This window comes from Paramormyrops kingsleyae, chromosome 13 (genome assembly GCF_048594095.1).
Source record: "Paramormyrops kingsleyae isolate MSU_618 chromosome 13, PKINGS_0.4, whole genome shotgun sequence".
Taxonomy (NCBI): domain Eukaryota; kingdom Metazoa; phylum Chordata; class Actinopteri; order Osteoglossiformes; family Mormyridae; genus Paramormyrops; species Paramormyrops kingsleyae.
In genome coordinates, this window is record NC_132809.1 from 567,949 (window position 1) to 587,121 (window position 19,173).

A 19,173-nucleotide genomic window follows, 5' to 3' on the forward strand; every position below is an offset into this window, starting at 1 on the left:
TGGCCATAATATAGTTTCAATCCGATATCGATGTAATGCTTGTCTGTGATGATTGGTTAACATATTGATTGGTGTATTAATATAGCCGGAAAGTAATAAAACCCATTGCAATCAAGTATACAGTGCCTTATAAAAGTATTCAGTTATCATAATTTTACTCAATTACAAAGGATAGTTAAACGTTTTCCAAATGAGCATTTTATTGCATTTCCAAAGGCACTGTAACTTATTTCTGTGCCAACATTAAAATTAAATAAACTTATGATTTAATGTCGATATGAGATGACAAATTATTCACAAATGATACAGAGGTGCCACTCATTTCCACATACAGTAACTCATCACAATTGGGTGCCACTGTGCTTTTTAATGAAAAGCTGATAAAACTTAAAATGTGGTTCGGTCATGTGTGTAGTCTGTGTGTAGACAAGGAAACAGAGGCATAGTAGCTGTTATTTTTTTATTCCAAAGTCATCCAATTTGCTATTTTCCTTACATACCCACCCATTCACTCACTCACTCACTGACCCACCCACCCATTCACACACCCAAGTCTTCCGTAAGGTGTTTGCAGAACTCGCTGCAGAACCCAGGCTGTGTGAAGTTCCCCTCGTCTTCCACGCCCAATGTAGCCTATGGGACAATAAATAATAAGCAAGCATACTTAGTATCAAAACAGAGCAACAATGTTTTTCATTGCATACTTTCAAGAAAATATTCAGGACCTGACACACAATAAATTGTTCTGGTGACTTTCTTTTTGCAACCACTGACTTCAGCAACAATTGTCAACATTCTTACACAGTATGCATACCTGGTAAGCTGTTCTTATAAGTCTCTAGACAGTGCTGGCAGCATTCCAGGCGATACAATCGTCGGAATTGTGCTTGATAGGCCGCACTGTACAGTTTCCATGGGACTACACCTGTAGGTTTCAAATTTAAGAATGATTCATTAGAGTAAAATCCCTTGTTAATGGGAATACAAACATCCTAACTCAAAGGGTATTCAAATATCATAATATGTTTTATACCTACTGTCAAGCCACTGAAAATGCGCTCGGGCACGGAATGTTTCCCTTCCGACTAAGTCCCAAAAAAAGGTGACAAACAAGTGACAGCTTTAAAAAAGCTTTGTCACCCTCGAACAGGACTACTTCTAAAAGGATATCCTCCAGGACGTCGAGGGGGATCTGTGAAAGAAATCATACAAGCACGCAAATATTATTTTACAATAGTTCTGTAATATAACAAAAACAGACAAAAATAGCATGACTTCTACATTCCAACTCCAACTGCTTAAAATGAAGCTCATTGTTTTCACATTTTTGTAGGGTACAGCACAGTAAGCACAGAGAAAAAAAGAGAAAAACAGCAGGTTCAGCTGTAAGATCAGCTACATAAATACCTGTTCAATGGAGATGGAACCCATTCCTCCTCCTCTACCATCTGTGCTTTCAACACATTGAATTTTCCTAAAAGAAATTATATTGTCACAACTATTGTAAAACTATGACATATTGTAATGGTATCACATAGAGTTGACTCCACCTGAGGGCACAGGTGTAAAACAATTTGATCACGTTGGGCACCAGACCTGGAAAAAGGCAGTCATGATACTACCAGCTTGTCAGACTGAAAGGCTTATATGCATATGGGTCAGAACAATGCATCAGAGTGATAAATATTACAGCATCAACTTTGTAAGGTGTATCAATCCCCACTAGGGTTGTAACGGTATACCGGTATGGCGGTTTATTGTGATATTGACATGTACGATTATCATATCATGCACATTTGCCTATCCGCGGTTTGGAAAAAAAAAAAAGAAACCAGATCTCACCTGCGCTGCTGTGTATATGCAACTTCTTTCCGCTTTACTGCTTAGACTCCACCCATAAATGCACAGCGGCGAAAATGTCCGATAGTGGCTGCAAATTCTAATCTCTATTTCCCGCCGAAAAAAAAATTAAAATCTGCAGTATGGGAATATTTTGGGTATCCGAAAAATGATCGTGGGGTGGATATCCAGTTTGCAAGAAATGTGGACGAACAGTGGCCGCAAAAGGAGGAAATACGTCGAACATGTTCTCCCATATTCGCGAACACCATCCCTCCGTGAAGATAAAGGTAAGTTCCATTTATAACTTAAAGCCGTATTATTTCTGTGATGCAGAGGGAATCCCGGAATCCAGTCATGTAATTGGAGTCAATTACAGTATAATTCAGATGCCACGTAAAATGTCCGATTTGATAGATAGATGGATGAATAAATCAAAATATAGCTGTGCAGCAAATTAAATCGCGATGTGCGTCTGTGAATATACAGCGCAAAAAGGCTGCCGCTTGCTCATTAACCAACTACCCCCCCCCCCCCACCACACACACACACACACACACACAGCGGCACAGATGATTATTTTGTCCTCCAGGTTCGTGTGCCGCCCCCCATAGAATCCCTCCCGGCGCCCTCCCAACTTCATCCCTTATCGTCCCCGCTCGCCCATCCTCTAGAAAAACGCTTTATTTAGATTATTTTTGTTTTCCTCCAAGTTCGTGTGCCGCCCCCCACGTGACATGAAAAAGTGCCGCCCCGGGCGGCTGCCCCGTTCGCCCATGCCTAAAACCGCCACTGCATGATGGTCATGGTTTTTAAAGCGTCTGCTGTCTCATTCACTATGTGAAGACGTGAACACATGAACATATCCAGAGCTACTCTCAAGAGAACACTTAATGATCATTTTATAATTTTATTTAAAAGAATAATCATCAAATACACTAACTGAAAACTCATAGGTGTTTAGTACAAGTGGACACATTCTCTCACCTCAGCGGTCAAGATTGAGCCCTGAAAATCTCAACATGCTTACATTTCTTCATCATAATCTGACCTGAAAAAAAGCAAAGAAATGCATGCTGCTATGATAATCTCAGGAAAATATTAACAAACATGACCCTGCACATATTGCTCTCCCATATATGCTGTTAAAGAGGAAGGACAGTTTGATTTATTCTTGTCTAATATAAAGAGAAATAACTTATTCCTTATTTTGTTCAAATGGGAGATGCGCAGCTTTATTTTATTTATTTTTCCCCCAAAAGTTAGACTCATACTTCCATAAGTTTTTTTTATTTTCATTAAAAAAAAGTTTGTTACAATAAACCATGTTCATCCAAAAACCATATCTCTTTTTATTCATTTAAGGGTCATTGTAGCTGATGATTATACTAATAATAATGATAGTTTAATACCGTATACCACGAAACCGTGATATTTTCTGAGACGATTATCATACCGTGAAAATCTCATACCGTTACAACCCTAATCCCCACCTTCAGATCAGATCACTAAGACCAATTAATCTGACTCCATTAAATTATGCTGCTGTTTGTAATAGGGTCAGTGGTGGCCTAATGGATAGGGAAGTGCACTTGTAATCGAAAGGTGCCACTGAAGTACCCTGAGCAAGGTACCACCCCCAAGCACTGCTCTCCTCTGCAATGTCATGGTGTCATATAGGTTAAATGCAGAGTACACATTTTGTTGTTGTGCACTGTGTGCTGTGGTGTGTCAATGACAACTAATCACTTCACTTATATGCCATGCACTACGAGGCATCACAGAAAATATTTAAAAAGTATGACACAAAAGGAATTGTATTACTGATTAATGAATAGTTTGTTTCCAAGTTATAAATAATATAATAACCGATACATTAGATGTTAAAAGTTATAACACCCATAAACAATGACAACTGTATTACATGAAATGGTTGCCAATTGTTAAATGGTTTCCAAATTTGCGACTAAGAGAGCCCATGCGGCAATCAATCAAATGAGTCAATCAATATATAAACAAACAAACAAATACGGAGGAACAAAACATAAAACATGCACCTCTGAGTCTCTGATTTCCGATCGGGCACTTGTGTGCTCCAGATGTGGTAGTCCCCAGCAGTCATCACTGCACACTGGTAGATCTCCTGTCATACATATCAGACCATGCATGAAAATATTAACCAAATAAGTGTTTCACCACATTTCTGTGATACTGAGCCATCTTATGAAGCATATAACACTTTCTTAGGGTGGCTGAAGGTTGGTATACATTTAGCTGCAGATCAAGTACCCACTGCAAACATACATAAGTATACATATTCTAAAAAACATGGATGTGTTAAGGTTTTTATTAAGTTGTACAACCAGGCCCTCAAAAAATATATATTGTCTTCATACCAGGGGATGCTGCAGTTGTCATACCATGAGCTGGTGCTGCTGTTGTTGTTTGTGCTTGTTCGGCTGGTGCTTCAGCTGGTGCTGCAAAAAAGCACATTTTAAACCAAATGATTTAGAATGAGTTAAATCGGTTGTACTGCATGCATTTCTCATCAACGCTATGCTGTCTAGCATTTCTGACAGATTTGTAAGTTATAGCTTTATGATCTTTCAAATTGCAAAATAAACATGAGGAATCACCTACAATTAAAAGACAAATATAACTTCACGGCACCGGACAGCAAAATTACATAAACATGACATAAACATGACATTACCACTAATAATTTAGAATGAGGGTGGAATACATACCCAAAACTGTCTGACCATTGGAATTTAACTGTATGTCCACTCCTTTGCCCAATCTCTTCTTCATGCTTTCTATGGTTCTTGAATTTCTAGCATTGTTGTAGTGACACAAAATATTTCGCATCAAAAAGACATGCGATGAGGGAGTCATCATGTTGAGAAAATGATTGTTTTTCCTCATTCCAGCAAAGAGCTGTTCAGCACACGGGCTGTTGATCCAACCACGTAACTCTGGGACCAGTTCCACCTTTCGCAAGACATCCCTGGCATCTTTTGAGTTTGCCTCATGAAATCTATCATAAAGAGCATAATGCTCAGACGATCCAGTTATAGGGTGGCCATTTTCATCAGGAACTGGCTTCTTGGTGACTAGCCATGGCAAGCTCACTTTTATCTGTCCAGTAGTGGCACATCTGATGTTATCTTCAGTAGGCTCAAGTAACCTACCCCCATGAGGTTTGAAGGGTAATGATTCTGGATCTCTTAGGTTGGTATGTGTTGCCAACCCTCTCGCAAAATCATATAATACAATGTTTGGAAAATGTTTCATCGACAATAAAAGGTCAGCAAAGTCCCGGGGGCTCTCAGCCCTTATGTTGAACTTAACACCATACACCACAGCACAAGGACAGGTGACCACAGCCCATCCACCTGTTTAAGGAAACTGTAAATCAGAGTGCAACCATTCCAAGTAATGAAACTAAGAACTGTCTGTAAAAACGGTCTCTCAGTAATAGAACACAACTTACCAGAAGCTCCCCAGATCTGTGAAAACACCTTATCATAGCTCGCTCTGTTCTTCATTTCTTGTTGAAGTCTCGTTACCAGGTCCATCCGTGAGCCTTTGGGGTCTATGCCACACTGTCGGCACAGAGCACGCACAGCTTCCATCTATAATGAACATTAGTATAGTTGGTCTGGCGTGGTTCAAAAACACACATCTTTGACAAAACTGACAAAAATTGACTTAAGTTCAGTACCTTGAGCTTAAGAAGTTCATCAGTCAGTCGGTCCTCTGTGAGGTTAAACTCAGATTCCTCCTTTGCACTACAAGCAGAATACACTTCTTTGTATTCAGTGTTGAGTACAACATCCCTATCTCTTGTGTGAGGACCAATCCACGGAGCCCAACTATGGTAACTGGGATGGACGACAAATGGGTTTGACTTGTTGCCTTTAAATGATGTTAGAAAATATTATTAACATAACAGTACATTATTCCACGATAAACAAAGTAAATGCTAGAATACTGTCATCCCACCTAGAACATTGTGCGGACTGTACTTACTTGGGACCAACCCACGGCTGATCATTTCAAGGGAAACCATCTCCCAGAAATTTTCAACACTTACCTTTCCATCAAAAGTCTGAGATGGTTCCTCAATGCTGCTCACTAAGGAAAGCAAGACTTAAGTAAGCATGTTCCAAACAGTCATAGCTGGATATGTGGTGCTTGAAACAATGTAAGACTAAGAAAATGAATAAATGTGTTCACTTACCAGGCATGCTAAAAACGCCCTTCTCATGAAGGTCCATCACAACAGATACTGGATGATAACCACACGATACACAAGCATATGTGTAACCGAGGTCTGACAGTGCTTCAAAGCTTAAATAAGCCTGCAGGACCCTTTCCCTGGATGGATAGGTTTTACCAGAGGTCTTCTCCAACACATCCATGGCACTCCCTACTGCCTGATGAGTCTGTGAAATTGATGTATGACATTTAAAGGCTTTACAATATATTATTTTGATAAAGTATTCGTAATTGTTTTAAATGATTAAAACAACAGAACATGGTTCCTACCTGAAGTGTATTGCGTAGAAAATGGCACATGTATATGGACAGAAGTGTGTGGTCATCGAAATTGTGGACACCATCAGTCCACTCCTGGTATCGATATGCCATACCACACCTGTAGCACCATTTTCTGTACACTGAAATTCCTAATGGACACAAGCACCAGTAAATGTTACACATTTATCTTTCACCATTTTACACTGTGACATGTCTCTATACTTTGCACAGTACTAAAAGCCAGTGTATGAAATTATCTCAGTAAGCATACAAGTGTGAATTGCTGGGAAGGAGGCTAAGCTGCTGATAGTGGAAGTCATGGCTACACTGACATTTACAGTACATGTAGTGAGTAATGAAATGTTAAAATATCGATAATAAATATTTAAATAAAGAGAGAACATACCTTCTATGACATCAGTGATTGTTAGGATTTTAGCCTTAGATGTAATCAGCACAGGTTCGCTTAGAGGAGTGGGCTCTAAACATTCTGAGCAAAAGGTTTCTGATGGTATGAAGTGCACAGGGAAATGAATGGTCTTGACCACGTCTGAGGGGAAAATCGCAGGCAGTTTCTTCTTATGAAAAATGTATTGAACCATCCGCGACAGATTTTTGCCTTCAGGTGAGTATGGAGCTCCTTCTTCTAGGTCAAAACTTTCCATGTCAATTGGAAAATGTTCTGTGATGTTCTCCTCCACACTTCTGGTTTTTCTGAAGAGTGCCTGGTCTGTTTCAAATAAATGCCACTTGGCAACATATTTAGGTATGCATGACTGCCTTGGGTTCGCGCAAGGACAATGCCATGAAATGATTTTAGAATTGTACCTTACCACCACTCTGCCAAGCCGGCTGTAATAGGAGATAGTTGACTCGTATACAGAAATGTGCTTTTTGTAGGGGGGTCCACACACAGTCACCAGACAGGACAACGGGACTCCTGCATCATTTGCTTCTCTCTGACGTACCAAACACCTTTCCTTTTTGTCTTCCCCAAACCACTTGTCATGTACCATCACCTGCAAAACATCCTCTGTAAGTGATGGAGTGTCCATTCTGGCTGGAGGGCAGTACACGAGGGACTGAATGTGGTGGCACTCAAATGGACGAAGGTTTGACCTCTCTGCAAACTCTGCATTAATTCTGCAGATATCCAGCTCACACATTGTTTTTTGTTCAGGACCCCATGTCCTTTTAATGACACGTACTGGTGTGCTGGGTGCTATAAAAGACTTTGCTACTGCAAACACTCCATTTGTGTAATCAACACACTGAGCACTGAGGTGGTTCTGTGCCGTAATGTCCATTTTGATGGGAGTGTGACGTCTTCGAAGATGTATCCGTAGGTTCCGTCTATTAAGGATTAGGCCACAGCTAGTACACTTCACTGTTTTCTGCTTTCTTTGGGTGAGAGGGTGGTAGTGCTGGTGCTGCTGAGGAGCCAGGATCAGAGGAACATGAATAAAGTGAGGGGTGGAGGATGGGGACTGGGGGAGGGGGACATGCAGCTTCAGAAGCAGTAAAGGAGGGAGCAGGAGAGGCGGGAGGTGACTGATGCGCTTCCGTTGTGGTTGGCTTGGTTTCACTGATGCATTGGGATACATGATGTTTAAACTGGTCTTTGCGTATTATTGTTTGGCTGCAATAAAGACAATGAAAGTGTCCTGTGGGTCTGCAATAATTGTTGCATTTGCTGATGAAGAAACCTGCAAGACGGCAACATGAAGACCAAAGCTATCAACAGAAAAGAAAGGTATACACAGAACGGGACTGGGGGAGTGAGGTCAGGAGTAGCTGATCAGAAAGTTACAGTGTCAAACAAAACACAAACATAGGTAAATTAGCTTACCAATATTCACATGACTTCAGGGACTCCCACTAAGGAACTCCACATCATTTTGTCTATCTTGATTGTAAGAAGTGCATTCTACATTTAAGCATGTGTATGTTTTAAAACCACCAAAATCAATAGACCAATAAACATCATTAGGAATTACCTCTATGCTGTACTGCATGTCTCACGTGGCTCTGAATGTGTGTTGTAAATTTGAATTGTTGGTCAGTTGCATAAGTGCAGCATGGGCATCTGAACACACCGTCTAGGCAAAACCATGTTGCATCAGGACTGGCCTGTAAATGCGTTGGATGCTTTAAAACATAAACAATAAAACATTGTGTAAACTTACTGTTACTCTGAGGTGCACGCTCATTCTAACAACATAACATGCATGCAGAAGTAATGCAGCTTGTAAGGTTATCAGGCTGTGATATCGATAAAATATCTTATAGAGCATTCATATCATCAGCATTAACTTGAGTATCCTGAGCATCATAATATAGCCTAAACATCTGCATAATTAACAATCATAATATACTATTTTTACATAAATACCATTGAGGTTGTTGGTGTAATTTAATAATATATCGGTCACATACTCCATAACTCTTAATAAAACAATTCGGTCATCATAATCAGAAAAACTCAAAAGCACCTGTCGTAGTCTGTTTTCTACATATGCATTTGTGATAAATATTTTGCAATATTGTCATATAATTTTTAGGACATAAGGCCCAGACCTGCGGTCCCTGAAACAAAAGAGAAACAACCTAGCAGCAAAACGTACCGTCTGCGTTTTCTAGTGTTACGCCCTAAAACAAAACATATATACATGATTTATTTATTCAAATTTCATTTTAGTCTATTCAATGTGTTACCCTTCTCATGTTCTGAATCTAAGGGCATTTCAAGTCCGGAAATTTTAACTAGAGACACAATATTTAAGTAGAGGCATACCCAAGCGAAACAAGAGAAAGTGTGAAACAAGCACAACTACTTTAGCCCAAGTTTTTAAAAATGAGAAAAAGCCGTAATCAGTTTAACAGTTTTATTTCAATGTCAAAGAGAAAAAAAAACACTTCACCAAAGGCGAAGATCCATCCATAGCGGCTCTGGGTCCCGTCAGTGTAGCACAAAGCTAGCGTGATCTAGGCTGCCATTATCCAAGGAGCAGGGCCAGGCGCGTGCCACCCGTTTGAACAATGCGGGCGAAATAACTGCCTTATGGGATGCGAAGCTTGCGCATGCGCAGTGACGCAGACGCGCCTTTCAAAATGGCGGCGGCAGCAACACACGCGAAAGATCGATCTCCTGTATTTTCTTAGTTTTATTCTAAACAAGATGCCCCGATTTCATTTAAATACATTTAATAGCTGTAGGAACTAGTGAGCGGTATTTAGCAACATGCTATGTTAGAATAATGCCATCAAACGTGTCTGTTAAGCATATCACAGCGGACATACACGGAGGAAACATGGGGTAGAATCAAACAGGCCACAGGCTTTGAGATAGGCTGGCTCCCCAAGCTATTGCCCCCATTTAGCCCGAATGTCATAGACCTGCCCCGCCCCACATCCTGACAAAGATGTATTTAGTTGTATTTTGTTATCAGGGTGATCGTCCGTTCGCAGGCCACTTTGGCCATGTGGTGTAGTCATAAACCGTCGCGGATGTTTACCCGAAACCGGGGCATCAAACAAAGAATAAGGATTCCTTAGACAACCCATTTCAAAATATGGCAGCAACAAACGGAGTGCCCAGTTATTTCAAATAAACCATGACCTTTTTTTAAAGTATTGAAGCACTTTTCTACCAATGTGAATAATAAACATTTTAGACAAAAAAAATCAACGAATAACGCTGGCAATTCGTTGTCAAAATGAGCGTAAGGCATTAGCCCAGAAGAGGGGTGGCAATTTGCATATGTGAAAGCCTATGTGAATGAGACACAGGTCCCAAACTTTTAACTAGAGACACAATATTTAAGTAGAGGCATACCCAAGCGAAACAAGAGAAAGTGTGAAACAAGCACAACTATTTTAGCGGTGAGGGTAAAATGCGGACCGTTTACAAACAGCGGATTCCGTGTTTAATAGTGTTGAGGCAATGTTTTCTAGCCATTTAAGAAAGGCAGCAAAGGTTTTTTTTTATACCTTTAAACATTAACAAAAACCGCTAATGTCTTTTCTTTAAAATTTTCAAGTCTATTTCTGTCTGGTTTTTCGCGATAAGTTGCGTGAACGCCTGAGTTAGTGTGTTTTTGGGGCTTGGATACACATCGAGGTCCTGACAGAAATAATTATGTCTGCTTTCACAAACCTAAAGTTAAACTTTAAAGCCCATCGGCGTGTGTGTGTGTGTGTGTGTGTGTGTGTGTGTGCTTGTGCACATGAGCACAAGCACATGGTTCAATGTAACTGTAGCAGCTTATTCCATTCATTCATTGTGCACATACACACATACACTCACCTAAAGGATTATTAGGAACACCATACTAATATGGTGTTTGACCCCCTTTCGCCTTCAGAACTGCCTTAATTCTACGTGGCATTGATTCAACAAGGTGCTGAAAGCATTCTTTAGAAATGTTGGCCCATATTGATAGGATAGCATCTTGCAGTTGATGGAGATTTGTGGGATGCACATCCAGGGCACGAAGCTCCCGTTCCACCACATCCCGAAGATGCTCTATTGGGTTGAGATCTGGTGACTGTTGGGGCCATTGTAGTACAGTGAACTCATTGTCATGTTCAAGAAATCAATTTGAAATGATTCGAGCTTTGTGACATGGTGCATTATCCTGCTGGAAGTAGCCATCAGAGGATGGGTACATGGTGGTCATAAAGGGATGGACATGGTCAGAAACAATGCTCAGGTAGGCCGTGGCATTTAAACGATGCCCAATTGGCACTAAGGGGCCTAAAGTGTGCCAAGAAAACATCCCCCACACCATTACACCACCACCAGCAGCCTGCACAGTGGTAACAAGGCATGATGGATCCATGTTCTCATTCTGTTTACGCCAAATTCTGACTCTACCATTTGAATGTCTCAACAGAAATCGAGACTCATCAGACCAGGCAACATTTTTCCAGTCTTCAACTGTCCAATTTTGGTGAGCTCGTGCAAATTGTAGCCTCTTTTTCCTATTTGTAGTGGAGATGAGTGGTACCCGGTGGGGTCTTCTGCTGTTGTAGCCCATCCGCCTCAAGGTTGTGCGTGTTGTGGCTTCACAAATGCTTTGCTGCATACCTCGGTTGTAACGAGTGGTTATTTCAGCCAAAGTTGCTCTTCTATCAGCTTGAATCAGTCGGACCATTCTCCTCTGACCTCTAGCATCAACAAGGCATTTTCGCCCAACGGGACTGCCGCATACTGGATGTTTTTCCCTTTGCACACCATTCTTTGTAAACCCTAGAAATGGTTGTGCGTGAAAATCCCAGTAACTGAGCAGATTGTGAAATACTCAGACCGGCCCGTCTGGCACCAACAACTATGCCACGCTCAAAATTGCTTAAATCACCTTTCTTTCCCATTCTGACATTCAGTTTGGAGTTCAGGAGATTGTCTTGACCAGGACCACACCCCTAAATGCATTGAAGCAACTGCCATGTGATTGGTTGATTAGATAATTGCATTAATGAGAAATTGAACAGGTGTTCCTAATAATCCTTTAGGTGAGCGTATATGCTATGTCTAGATCTCCTGGGGAAATCAAGAGTGTTGCCCACAAACATTGTTCAGCTTTTGGCCTAACATGGTCCTTGCGTGTTTTAAAGTTGCGTGAAGTGGAGTGAGGAGCATTCTGAACATCAAACTATTTTAAGATAAATTGTCTGTAACAGGAAATTTAGTTTCTCAATTTATTTCTTATATATTATTTTGTTAATTATTGAGTTCAAAGTTTTGTAGTAAATGGTGATATTGTCATCAATTTGGTGATAATGCGAGCCAAACATTTCTCGAAAATGACATTTGCATACAGTAAGTAAAACATTCTGAAATCATATTTCTATTTTATTCTGCTGCTGCTTACATGTTTACATCTCTGTCTCTCTCGCTCTCTCTCTCCAGGACAGTGAAAGTAGGACTATTTACCCTTGTTTATGTAGCTGTAGGATGGCCATAATATAGTTTCAATCCGATATCGATGTAATGCTTGTCTGTGATGATTGGTTAACATATTGATTGGTGTATTAATATAGCCGGAAAGTAATAAAACCCATTGCAATCAAGTATACAGTGCCTTATAAAAGTATTCAGTTATCATAATTTTACTCAATTACAAAGGATAGTTAAACGTTTTCCAAATGAGCATTTTATTGCATTTCCAAAGGCACTGTAACTTATTTCTGTGCCAACATTAAAATTAAATAAACTTATGATTTAATGTCGATATGAGATGACAAATTATTCACAAATGATACAGAGGTGCCACTCATTTCCACATACAGTAACTCATCACAATTGGGTGCCACTGTGCTTTTTAATGAAAAGCTGATAAAACTTAAAATGTGGTTCGGTCATGTGTGTAGTCTGTGTGTAGACAAGGAAACAGAGGCATAGTAGCTGTTATTTTTTTATTCCAAAGTCATCCAATTTGCTATTTTCCTTACATACCCACCCATTCACTCACTCACTCACTGACCCACCCACCCATTCACACACCCAAGTCTTCCGTAAGGTGTTTGCAGAACTCGCTGCAGAACCCAGGCTGTGTGAAGTTCCCCTCGTCTTCCACGCCCAATGTAGCCTATGGGACAATAAATAATAAGCAAGCATACTTAGTATCAAAACAGAGCAACAATGTTTTTCATTGCATACTTTCAAGAAAATATTCAGGACCTGACACACAATAAATTGTTCTGGTGACTTTCTTTTTGCAACCACTGACTTCAGCAACAATTGTCAACATTCTTACACAGTATGCATACCTGGTAAGCTGTTCTTATAAGTCTCTAGACAGTGCTGGCAGCATTCCAGGCGATACAATCGTCGGAATTGTGCTTGATAGGCCGCACTGTACAGTTTCCATGGGACTACACCTGTAGGTTTCAAATTTAAGAATGATTCATTAGAGTAAAATCCCTTGTTAATGGGAATACAAACATCCTAACTCAAAGGGTATTCAAATATCATAATATGTTTTATACCTACTGTCAAGCCACTGAAAATGCGCTCGGGCACGGAATGTTTCCCTTCCGACTAAGTCCCAAAAAAAGGTGACAAACAAGTGACAGCTTTAAAAAAGCTTTGTCACCCTCGAACAGGACTACTTCTAAAAGGATATCCTCCAGGACGTCGAGGGGGATCTGTGAAAGAAATCATACAAGCACGCAAATATTATTTTACAATAGTTCTGTAATATAACAAAAACAGACAAAAATAGCATGACTTCTACATTCCAACTCCAACTGCTTAAAATGAAGCTCATTGTTTTCACATTTTTGTAGGGTACAGCACAGTAAGCACAGAGAAAAAAAGAGAAAAACAGCAGGTTCAGCTGTAAGATCAGCTACATAAATACCTGTTCAATGGAGATGGAACCCATTCCTCCTCCTCTACCATCTGTGCTTTCAACACATTGAATTTTCCTAAAAGAAATTATATTGTCACAACTATTGTAAAACTATGACATATTGTAATGGTATCACATAGAGTTGACTCCACCTGAGGGCACAGGTGTAAAACAATTTGATCACGTTGGGCACCAGACCTGGAAAAAGGCAGTCATGATACTACCAGCTTGTCAGACTGAAAGGCTTATATGCATATGGGTCAGAACAATGCATCAGAGTGATAAATATTACAGCATCAACTTTGTAAGGTGTATCAATCCCCACTAGGGTTGTAACGGTATACCGGTATGGCGGTTTATTGTGATATTGACATGTACGATTATCATATCATGCACATTTGCCTATCCGCGGTTTGGAAAAAAAAAAAAGAAACCAGATCTCACCTGCGCTGCTGTGTATATGCAACTTCTTTCCGCTTTACTGCTTAGACTCCACCCATAAATGCACAGCGGCGAAAATGTCCGATAGTGGCTGCAAATTCTAATCTCTATTTCCTGCCGAAAAAAAAATTAAAATCTGCAGTATGGGAATATTTTGGGTATCCGAAAAATGATCGTGGGGTGGATATCCAGTTTGCAAGAAATGTGGACGAACAGTGGCCGCAAAAGGAGGAAATACGTCGAACATGTTCTCCCATATTCGCGAACACCATCCCTCCGTGAAGATAAAGGTAAGTTCCATTTATAACTTAAAGCCGTATTATTTCTGTGATGCAGAGGGAATCCCGGAATCCAGTCATGTAATTGGAGTCAATTACAGTATAATTCAGATGCCACGTAAAATGTCCGATTTGATAGATAGATGGATGAATAAATCAAAATATAGCTGTGCAGCAAATTAAATCGCGATGTGCGTCTGTGAATATACAGCGCAAAAAGGCTGCCGCTTGCTCATTAACCAACTACCCCCCCCCCCCCCCCCCCCACACACACACACACACACACACACACACACACACACACACACACACACACACACACAGCGGCACAGATGATTATTTTGTCCTCCAGGTTCGTGTGCCGCCCCCCATAGAATCCCTCCCGGCGCCCTCCCAACTTCATCCCTTATCGTCTCCGCTCGCCCATCCTCTAGAAAAACGCTTTATTTAGATTATTTTTGTTTTCCTCCAAGTTCGTGTGCCGCCCCCCACGTGACATGAAAAAGTGCCGCCCCGGGCGGCTGCCCCGTTCGCCCATGCCTAAAACCGCCACTGCATGATGGTCATGGTTTTTAAAGCGTCTGCTGTCTCATTCACTATGTGAAGACGTGAACACATGAACATATCCAGAGCTACTCTCAAGAGAACACTTAATGATCATTTTATAATTTTATTTAAAAGAATAATCATCAAATACACTAACTGAAAACTCATAGGTGTTTAGTACAAGTGGACACATTCTCTCACCTCAGCGGTCAAGATTGAGCCCTGAAAATCTCAACATGCTTACATTTCTTCATCATAATCTGACCTGAAAAAAAGCAAAGAAATGCATGCTGCTATGATAATCTCAGGAAAATATTAACAAACATGACCCTGCACATATTGCTCTCCCATATATGCTGTTAAAGAGGAAGGACAGTTTGATTTATTCTTGTCTAATATAAAGAGAAATAACTTATTCCTTATTTTGTTCAAATGGGAGATGCGCAGCTTTATTTTATTTATTTTTCCCCCAAAAGTTAGACTCATACTTCCATAAGTTTTTTTTATTTTCATTAAAAAAAAGTTTGTTACAATAAACCATGTTCATCCAAAAACCATATCTCTTTTTATTCATTTAAGGGTCATTGTAGCTGATGATTATACTAATAATAATGATAGTTTAATACCGTATACCACGAAACCGTGATATTTTCTGAGACGATTATCATACCGTGAAAATCTCATACCGTTACAACCCTAATCCCCACCTTCAGATCAGATCACTAAGACCAATTAATCTGACTCCATTAAATTATGCTGCTGTTTGTAATAGGGTCAGTGGTGGCCTAATGGATAGGGAAGTGCACTTGTAATCGAAAGGTGCCACTGAAGTACCCTGAGCAAGGTACCACCCCCAAGCACTGCTCTCCTCTGCAATGTCATGGTGTCATATAGGTTAAATGCAGAGTACACATTTTGTTGTTGTGCACTGTGTGCTGTGGTGTGTCAATGACAACTAATCACTTCACTTATATGCCATGCACTACGAGGCATCACAGAAAATATTTAAAAAGTATGACACAAAAGGAATTGTATTACTGATTAATGAATAGTTTGTTTCCAAGTTATAAATAATATAATAACCGATACATTAGATGTTAAAAGTTATAACACCCATAAACAATGACAACTGTATTACATGAAATGGTTGCCAATTGTTAAATGGTTTCCAAATTTGCGACTAAGAGAGCCCATGCGGCAATCAATCAAATGAGTCAATCAATATATAAACAAACAAACAAATACGGAGGAACAAAACATAAAACATGCACCTCTGAGTCTCTGATTTCCGATCGGGCACTTGTGTGCTCCAGATGTGGTAGTCCCCAGCAGTCATCACTGCACACTGGTAGATCTCCTGTCATACATATCAGACCATGCATGAAAATATTAACCAAATAAGTGTTTCACCACATTTCTGTGATACTGAGCCATCTTATGAAGCATATAACACTTTCTTAGGGTGGCTGAAGGTTGGTATACATTTAGCTGCAGATCAAGTACCCACTGCAAACATACATAAGTATACATATTCTAAAAAACATGGATGTGTTAAGGTTTTTATTAAGTTGTACAACCAGGCCCTCAAAAAATATATATTGTCTTCATACCAGGGGATGCTGCAGTTGTCATACCATGAGCTGGTGCTGCTGTTGTTGTTTGTGCTTGTTCGGCTGGTGCTTCAGCTGGTGCTGCAAAAAAGCACATTTTAAACCAAATGATTTAGAATGAGTTAAATCGGTTGTACTGCATGCATTTCTCATCAACGCTATGCTGTCTAGCATTTCTGACAGATTTGTAAGTTATAGCTTTATGATCTTTCAAATTGCAAAATAAACATGAGGAATCACCTACAATTAAAAGACAAATATAACTTCACGGCACCGGACAGCAAAATTACATAAACATGACATAAACATGACATTACCACTAATAATTTAGAATGAGGGTGGAATACATACCCAAAACTGTCTGACCATTGGAATTTAACTGTATGTCCACTCCTTTGCCCAATCTCTTCTTCATGCTTTCTATGGTTCTTGAATTTCTAGCATTGTTGTAGTGACACAAAATATTTCGCATCAAAAAGACATGCGATGAGGGAGTCATCATGTTGAGAAAATGATTGTTTTTCCTCATTCCAGCAAAGAGCTGTTCAGCACACGGGCTGTTGATCCAACCACGTAACTCTGGGACCAGTTCCACCTTTCGCAAGACATCCCTGGCATCTTTTGAGTTTGCCTCATGAAATCTATCATAAAGAGCATAATGCTCAGACGATCCAGTTATAGGGTGGCCATTTTCATCAGGAACTGGCTTCTTGGTGACTAGCCATGGCAAGCTCACTTTTATCTGTCCAGTAGTGGCACATCTGATGTTATCTTCAGTAGGCTCAAGTAACCTACCCCCATGAGGTTTGAAGGGTAATGATTCTGGATCTCTTAGGTTGGTATGTGTTGCCAACCCTCTCGCAAAATCATATAATACAATGTTTGGAAAATGTTTCATCGACAATAAAAGGTCAGCAAAGTCCCGGGGGCTCTCAGCCCTTATGTTGAACTTAACACCATACACCACAGCACAAGGACAGGTGACCACAGCCCATCCACCTGTTTAAGGAAACTGTAAATCAGAGTGCAACCATTCCAAGTAATGAAACTAAGAACTGTCTGTAAAAACGGTCTCTCAGTAATAGAACACAACTTACCAGAAGCTCCCCAGATCTGTGAAAACACCTTATCATAGCTCGCTCTGTTCTTCATTTCTTGTTGAAGTCTCGTTACCAGGTCCATCCGTGAGCCTTTGGGGTCTATGCCACACTGTCGGCACAGAGCACGCACAGCTTCCATCTATAATGAACATTAGTATAGTTGGTCTGGCGTGGTTCAAAAACACACATCTTTGACAAAACTGACAAAAATTGACTTAAGTTCAGTACCTTGAGCTTAAGAAGTTCATCAGTCAGTCGGTCCTCTGTGAGGTTAAACTCAGATTCCTCCTTTGCACTACAAGCAGAATACACTTCTTTGTATTCAGTGTTGAGTACAACATCCCTATCTCTTGTGTGAGGACCAATCCACGGAGCCCAACTATGGTAACTGGGATGGACGACAAATGGGTTTGACTTGTTGCCTTTAAATGATGTTAGAAAATATTATTAACATAACAGTACATTATTCCACGATAAACAAAGTAAATGCTAGAATACTGTCATCCCACCTAGAACATTGTGCGGACTGTACTTACTTGGGACCAACCCAAGGCTGATCATTTCAAGGGAAACCATCTCCCAGAAATTTTCAACACTTACCTTTCCATCAAAAGTCTGAGATGGTTCCTCAATGCTGCTCACTAAGGAAAGCAAGACTTAAGTAAGCATGTTCCAAACAGTCATAGCTGGATATGTGGTGCTTGAAACAATGTAAGACTAAGAAAATGAATAAATGTGTTCACTTACCAGGCATGCTAAAAACGCCCTTCTCATGAAGGTCCATCACAACAGATACTGGATGATAACCACACGATACACAAGCATATGTGTAACCGAGGTCTGACAGTGCTTCAAAGCTTAAATAAGCCTGCAGGACCCTTTCCCTGGATGGATAGGTTTTACCAGAGGTCTTCTCCAACACATCCATGGCACTCCCTACTGCCTGATGAGTCTGTGAAATTGATGTATGACATTTAAAGGCTTTACAATATATTATTTTGATAAAGTATTCGTAATTGTTTTAAATGATTAAAACAACAGAACATGGTTCCTACCTGAAGTGTATTGCGTAGAAAATGGCACATGTATATGGACAGAAGTGTGTGGTCATCGAAATTGTGGACACCATCAGTCCACTCCTGGTATCGATATGCCATACCACACCTGTAGCACCATTTTCTGTACACTGAAATTCCTAATGGACACAAGCACCAGTAAATGTTACACATTTATCTTTCACCATTTTACACTGTGACATGTCTCTATACTTTGCACAGTACTAAAAGCCAGTGTATGAAATTATCTCAGTAAGCATACAAGTGTGAATTGCTGGGAAGGAGGCTAAGCTGCTGATAGTGGAAGTCATGGCTACACTGACATTTACAGTACATGTAGTGAGTAATGAAATGTTAAAATATCGATAATAAATATTTAAATAAAGAGAGAACATACCTTCTATGAC

The 19,173-nt window shown here is 40.1% G+C and overlaps 2 long non-coding RNA genes across 4 annotated transcripts; both read right to left on the reverse strand.

Annotated features, from left to right (window-relative positions):
* Positions 1-506: 506 nt before the first annotated feature.
* On the reverse strand, positions 507-6,284 carry LOC140578113 (uncharacterized). Of its 2 annotated transcripts, none has more exons than XR_011982125.1 (11): positions 6,083-6,284; positions 5,564-5,976; positions 5,333-5,474; positions 4,587-4,672; positions 4,236-4,316; positions 3,897-3,982; positions 2,827-2,890; positions 1,408-1,474; positions 1,038-1,192; positions 815-925; positions 507-633 (listed from the first exon to the last, which is right to left on the reverse strand). It is a non-coding gene; the product is annotated as an uncharacterized lncRNA (long non-coding RNA). The 2 variants fall into 2 exon arrangements; XR_011982124.1 differs by having other exon boundaries at positions 1,034-1,192.
* A 6,560-nt stretch (positions 6,285-12,844) lies between these two features.
* LOC140578115 (uncharacterized) lies at positions 12,845-18,178 on the reverse strand. 2 transcript variants are annotated; one of them, XR_011982129.1, is made up of 10 exons: positions 17,940-18,178; positions 17,709-17,850; positions 16,963-17,048; positions 16,612-16,692; positions 16,273-16,358; positions 15,203-15,266; positions 13,746-13,812; positions 13,376-13,530; positions 13,153-13,263; positions 12,845-12,971 (listed from the first exon to the last, which is right to left on the reverse strand). It is a non-coding gene; the product is annotated as an uncharacterized lncRNA (long non-coding RNA). The 2 variants fall into 2 exon arrangements; XR_011982128.1 differs by having other exon boundaries at positions 13,372-13,530.
* Between the last annotated feature and the right edge of the window lie 995 nt (positions 18,179-19,173).